We start from the raw sequence: 7246 nt of genomic DNA on the forward strand, positions 1-7246 counted from the left end.
AACGTCCTTTGGGGAATCCCTTGCGCCGTCATTGCACAAATCTGAAAACTAAACTGCAAATTTGGATAGAGCATGTTAGGATCCTTTGATGATATCCTGCCGCATCACGTCTACGCTCAGTAGTTTGTGCAATGTTGAACTCTAAAGTTTTTCCCATGCTTTCGGCAGCTTATAACACGTAAACGACGCGGTTTTAGCCCTATGTTTATTAGAAATTTTTTTGTTTGTTTTGCTCTCAGGAATCACCCCTCTGCTTTTGTACAACGAATTTAGCACCATACCTTATAAATATCTGTATGGCTCTGTAAGGTATAAATGATTGATCAACAATTTGCTGTGTTAATTATAGAAACAGTTTTCCTGAAAGTACATTTCTTAAAGCCGACCCTAAAGTGACATGATTAGTAACATGAAAATTAACATCTAATGAAACCACTTCTCAGCACTCAAACATGTAGATTTAGTACATTCATTTAAAAAAAAAAAAAAAAAAAAAAAAAAAAATCATACACTACGAATTTTCATAAAGCAGCCGCGACTGATTTTCTCATATTCTTCTCCTACTTTATAGAACTAAAACCTATAGATTTATTGCATTTAATCAAAATACGCGTTTCAAAATGAATTTATTCATAGACGCACCTAAATAAAATTTCAGAAAGTTACAATATTGTTAAATCTGTACTCTCATCCGAAGATGGATTTTGCATCATTTCAAGAAAATCGTTACAGAGTTATTTTTTTAATCAAGATAAAATTTAGGAGCCACAGAAATTAGATTTTCCACAGATGCACCTCAATAAGTTGCTAATTAAATCTTCAACATACTATTTAGAAAAATCTTTAAGTTTTATATCGCGCGGTTATACCGGCTAGACTAAAGGAAACAGTGATGATGAGAAATGAATGAAATGGTGGAATGAAGAAAGTGGGAGAAAACGGGAGAACTCAGAGAAAACCCACGCGCACGGTGTTTATACACCACAAAGCTTACTTGGCGCGAGCTAAGATCGAACTAAGGACCCAATGCACCAGGAGTAAACACTCTACCACTGAGCCACGGAGCCCCCTTACTACTTACAGAAGAAAGGGAAGATTAGTGTTTTGTACAAGTAATGTACACACTAATATTGTACACACTAATATTGTTGCCAAATATGTATCAGCAAGATGCTGATACAAGAACTATTCACGAAGTCATATTCAACGTTATCCGGCTAATTCGGTGCAAGGACAGTTTTTTGCTGATAAATGAATAATTTTCGAATTAGGTTATTTTCTTTAACTTTAGTTTACATTCTTTTGAATAATTTACATTATCATTATGTATCAAGATGCTGGTATCACAATGTTGCCAATGTTAAAAATTTAAGTTATCACGTCTACTTTACAGGTAAATTTATGCTGATGTCTTTTCGTGTAGAACACAAGGCATTTGCAAGTCCAGTTGGGCTTTGAAAAATATTCTTGAGTTGCTGATGAGTTTTAGTAGCAATATGCATAAACGGAACCGAAGACATTATACATAATTGACGCAGATGTCAGTAGTAGTACTCCAGTGAAGAAGACATGAAGCTACGATTGACAAGTGGAATTTCGGTCTGAATTCCTAAGAGGTTACTTAGGCTCATATGTATGCATTATCTAAATGGAAGACAATACAAGACATATCAATTATTGTAATTGGTAATTCAAGTGCTTTCGATGCAATTAACATTGGTTAAGCATATTATACACATAAATAGCTCGCGTCATATTTCAAGTAAAAAGTTAATATCAATATAAAGTCATCCCTAATTTCTGTAGCTAATGCGTTCCGTAAAACTTTACGGACTTAAATTTCACGTAAATTATATTTCACGCATTTCATTTGTATTTTAAAATTGTTTAAATATTATCCCATAAGAAACAGCAATATTGATTATTATTAGCATATTAGACTAATAAGTAATATTAAGGACAATATTATGCTACAAGACGATTTAAGTAGAACTATTATATGATGTAAAAATAATGGTAAAATCATAAATTGTTTAAAAACTATGTATATGACATACAGTAATAGAGCTCACAAGGAACGGTCACGCAGTGGCTCCGCTGAGATCCGAACGAGACAATTGTGTTTGCATTTGATATGTTATAACTAGATGAATCCCAAAGTTATAAGTGCCACCGGGCGGAATGTCGTGAATTACAACATATTTTGTAATATAAAAGCTACAAAGGTGGCAACAAAGGTGGCAGAATAGTTTGAAGCGAGTCATTTGTTCGGAAACGGTTGGGTAAATGGAAAACTCGGACAATACGTATCCCATCATTTTCAAGGACACACATTTTCGGATAAAAAATTTTGCCACAGGGTCTCGCAGGGTCCCAGACGGGGTCAATTCAATTTTTTTAAAAAATAGCAAGGGGGGTTAAGTATCACATCGTTTGAAAGCTGTTGTAAAATGAAAAAAAAAATGCTGCAAATCTCGACTCACTACGACAAACCTGTGCAAAATGGCGGAGGGTCAAAATGTAAACAAAAACTTAATTGAAAAGTCCATGGTCACCCCTATAAATCGGAAATGGTGAGACAAATATGAAAATAGGAAAGGGAGTGTGGCATTATTTTCAAAGTACAACAATTTAAGTTAATGCGTCTTGTCCCAGGGTGTCCACAGGGTCCCAGGTAGGGTCCAACAAAAAAGTTTCAAATGGAAAGAGAGGTTAAAAAGCTCGTTGTTAGCAAGATCTTGTAAATGAAACTAGATGGAGCAAGTCTTGACTTTCTACGACAACCCTGTCCAAAATTGCGGCGGGTCAAAATGTAAATAAATAAATATACCTAGGTTGTTTTAAGCGTTGTAATATTATACCTTCCTGGATCTCTAGTGACGAAGAAGGGTTTTGGCAATCTTCAACACGTCCCACGCTGGCCTAGAGACGATGATGATGAGAGATGAATGAAATGGTGGAATCAAGAAAGTGGGAGGAAACGGGAGAACCCCGAGGAAACCCAAACACACGGTGTTTGTCCATCATAAAGTTCACTTGGCGGGAGCACGGTTTGAACCCGCGACCTCGCGCATCAGAAGTGAACGCTCTAGCACTGCGCCACCGCGGCTCCTTAAGAAAAAAATTATATGAGGGCATAAACTTTGGACAAAAATTTTACGAAATGAAACGAGACCAGAAAATCTTCTCAATAATCGAGACGAGATAAAATTTGTACAGTCAGCGATAAAAGTTCTATCCGTTTGATGAAATTAGTTTCGTAAATTACTTCAAAATTGAAGGACAATTTCAGTACATTTTTTCAGGAAATTAAAAAAAAAAAAGAATGTAATTTTCTGTACGTTCCAGCCATACCACCGTTATTACCAAAATAAAATTTTACTAAATGGGAAGAACTTTTATCGCTGACTGTACAAAATTTACGAGCTGAGACAAGAAAACCTTTTTTTTTTTTTTTTTTGCCTCGTCTCCTTTTCTGCGCAACACTATTATGTAAGTGAAAGGTAGAAATAATGCTGAAATAAATAGACTATTTATCAAATCAACTCATTCTTTAATATCATATCAGTAAAACACCAATCTTTCAATAAAAGAAGAAAGAAACAATAAGATACACAGACAGTGAATGTAAGGTAGGTTGAAACAAATGCAAATATTGTTACTAAAGTTTTAAAAAGTCTACAATGTAATTATTAGCGTTTAACGGGAGGAAAATTGTCCAAAGGTGAAACATGTAGGCATACTAATCATTGCATCTCATTGAGCTTAATAAAACTATATGGGTAAGTTTAAATTGCCATGCGTAGTTTTCGAGAGAATCATATTTTTGTGGGAATTTACAAACACAGGAAGTATGATAATCAGCACCAGCTATTGAAACGAAATTGATACTGACGTTTAAACTAATCAAGATATTTACTTACAAATGTAGCCCCAAAAAGTAAGGTTTCCTTTTTTTTTTTTTTTTTTTTTTTTTTTTTTTTTTTTTAGAAGTACAAAGAAACATTTAGTTTCACTAATACTTACATAATTTTAAAGTTTGTATATACATTTATCTACTTTTCTACATTACTGTCATTTCGTTCCATGCATTTTTGTAGGTGCTATCAGCCGTAAAAGTGAGGGGGCGGACGCGGGAGGCTGTCGTCCATCCACTTTCAAAAGTATCTATGGCGTCCCTCCACTTTCTAAACAATTACAATGAGTAAAGATAGAGGACAGCGTGACGTTATGCGTCTCCCTATCTTTAAGATCCACTTTTACCCCTGGGTGCTATGGCAGTTTTTATATACCCATGTCATGCCAACTCACCATCCTGTATTTGGGGAAGTGTTGAACCTCGTATTCATCTTTGTTGTCGTTGCTGAAGCGCGTTCCGGCAAAATCTTCTTTCAACTTAGGAATCAGATGCTGATCAGTGGCGGATCCTGGGGGGCGACTGGTGTGATGCCCCCCCCCCCCCCGAGAAGAGGAAACTTTCTTATTTTATATATATAAATAAAACCCATCCCAGAGTTTGGACCTCTTAAAGATAGCTCTAAGTAGCAGTATTCCAACCCACCACCCCCGCTCCCAGAAGTCCGTCCTGGATCCACCCCTGATCTAATCACAGGTTTGTTCAGCCTTTGCGATTGTCTCGTTGCGGAAATGACGATCTTCCGCCAGCTCTTTTTTTTTTTTTTTTTTTTTTTTAATACATTTCAGTGCGACTAGCTGCAAACTCTCTACACCACTTGCGGACGTTTTTAACATTGATACACGTTTTGCTATACACTTCAGTCAGCGAATTTCAATCAGTTTTTTTTAAGCACCTTTTGCGTTCAGAAACCGAATAACAACGCACATTTAGCACTTAGTGATAGCGTCAAGAGGCAACTTCATTACAAACTTCTGCCAAGTCATAAATAAGCGCCCCTGCAAGTGCGGTCAAATATATTTGAAAACAGTGTTCGTAGAAAATTTCCCTAGATTGACACCATTTTTTCCCTTTTCTTGCCAAATTTTCCCTAGTTTATTGCATGTCCAACTCCTATAACAGAAGTTACGTGAAAAAATTATTTTAACTATATTAAAGGAAGTGCCAACCATATTTATTTATTTTTTTTGCTTCTATTTTTAATTCACTTTTTTTTTACAAAAAATTCACAAATTCATCTAGCTAACAGTGGTACAAACTATGCTACTTTCAGAAGACACACATATATTATTGCTGTGGTAATCTTTTTCTTTTCTTTCTTCTTCTTCTTTTCTTTTTTTTCTTTTTCTTTTTTTTTTTTTTTTTTTTTTTTGTAAAATTTACCTTCAAAATGTACCTAGAGTGTCCTAAATGTCCCTAATATTGGAGCCCACATGAATAGTCAATCTTGCTCTTCATAACCTAGATGTTGCAAAACGAAGGTAAAACACAAGAATTTAAAACTTCAATATCTTGGACAGATTTAGCATTACTTGTTGTCTTTTGCATGCTTTAACTGAACTCATCAATTTGCAACAAACACTTTTCTATGCTTCAAAATCCCAGATAAAAATTTAAAATTACACACATGTTTTTCTGGCATGACGCTACAACACTGTATTAGTGATAACCAGTGGTGCCCACCCCCCCTTATGTCGATGACGCACCCCCCCAATTGTCTATCCGTAGGTGTTCTTCCATGAAAAAGATCTTCTTTTCGATTAATTTTACCCCCCCTCATCAAACATATTTATATAGATTTTTAACCCCCCCCAAATATTTCAATGACGCAGTTTGCGTCATAGCCCCCCCCTTGTGGGCACCCCTGTGATAACCATAATATAAAAGAAAGAAAGAAAAATAGAAAACTATTTTGGCTTGAAGACTAATGAAAGACTTGATTGTTATTGAAGGCCAGATTAGCTAAAAATCTACCGTATAAGTACTAAATAATGTTTAAATTGGGCCACACCACTCCATCTGTCAATGCTAAATTAATAAATACCTATATAAATTGGCTTAGGCTTTGTTTGCAATTCCATTTAACTTCTGTTTTCTCAGCGAAGTTTAAGTTGAACATTTTCCTTTACAGAAGTCCAGGAATGTTTGTTGTATCTTAGGCAACAAGGATGAAAAATACTGAAGAAAAAAGTAGGTAGAAGGAGAATAAACGATATAACATAAATACCTAGCACACAAATAACTATTAAGCTCGTATAGTCCTAATGAAAGAAGAGGATGTTCGTTTTAATTAAAATCGCTCCGGGATCTTTTCTCTCTTCAAATTCCATCAACTATACAACCACAACCAGGAATCATGCTACAGATCACGCGTATCTTCAACATCCAAGGCAGGTAGACAAGGAGTTCAAACTGTTGGAGTGGGTGAGAAAAGGAAAGAGAGAGGCAGAGGGAAGATTGTTGGCAATTCATGATGATACCGAGCCTCATCCTCTGTGGCCGTGCCGCGCGCCTTTGGAGATTTTCTATATTTAGGACAGGTTTACTGTTCTCTGTTAATAAACGTTTGGAGAAGAAAAAGATCGTACTGGCAAATCAATACCACTCAAGATTGAAGGGTAACGTTATTACGTCATCAAGGAAGAAGAAAAGGGGGGAAAAAATCTTCAGGTCGTCGTTTAAGATGAAGTTTAGTGAGGTAGGATGGGTTGTTTCTGGATTTCTTGTTATCAAGTCTTGTCACGTTTGTTTAATCTCCTACGGTCGAAAGCAATACCGGTTAGTTTGACTCAAGTACAAATAGCAATCTATATCTTTCCAAGTCGAAACCAAGGCCAGGTAATCGGATTTCTAACCTAACTCAATATCTACAGTAAGTAAGAGAGAATGTGATGTTTCACTGATGTCTGTTTCTAAGCGTTTCGAGGATTCTCATACTATAGTAAGTAGTGGTGATTTTAGAATATAACCTCCTTCCTCCCCGCGTAGAGAGTTCACGCAGAGTGCAAATATAGTACTGGTTAAATATTTGTAACCCAAATTGGCCATGAAGAGAAATTTAAGGATTTCAAAATTTGAGTAGAAATATATTTCACCTAAATAGCAATTGGTGATGAGACAAGAAACATAATGATGAGTTTAAAATATTTATTTACTCTAGGGATGGCCAAAATTTCCCGGAATCGGAAGTTTCACTTTCTGGATTTCGGAAAAAAATCCGGATTTTTTTCCGAAATCTAGAATCTTTTCCTGAATCCGGAATTTTCCGAAATCAGGGATTTTTACGAATTTCGGATTTATTTCGATTTTACTTTCCGGATTCCAGAAAGT

The sequence above is a fragment of the Thermobia domestica genome, chromosome 1, assembly GCF_964235325.1.
Source record: "Thermobia domestica chromosome 1, izTheDome1.hap1.1, whole genome shotgun sequence".
Classification (NCBI taxonomy): Eukaryota; Metazoa; Arthropoda; class Insecta; order Zygentoma; family Lepismatidae; genus Thermobia; species Thermobia domestica.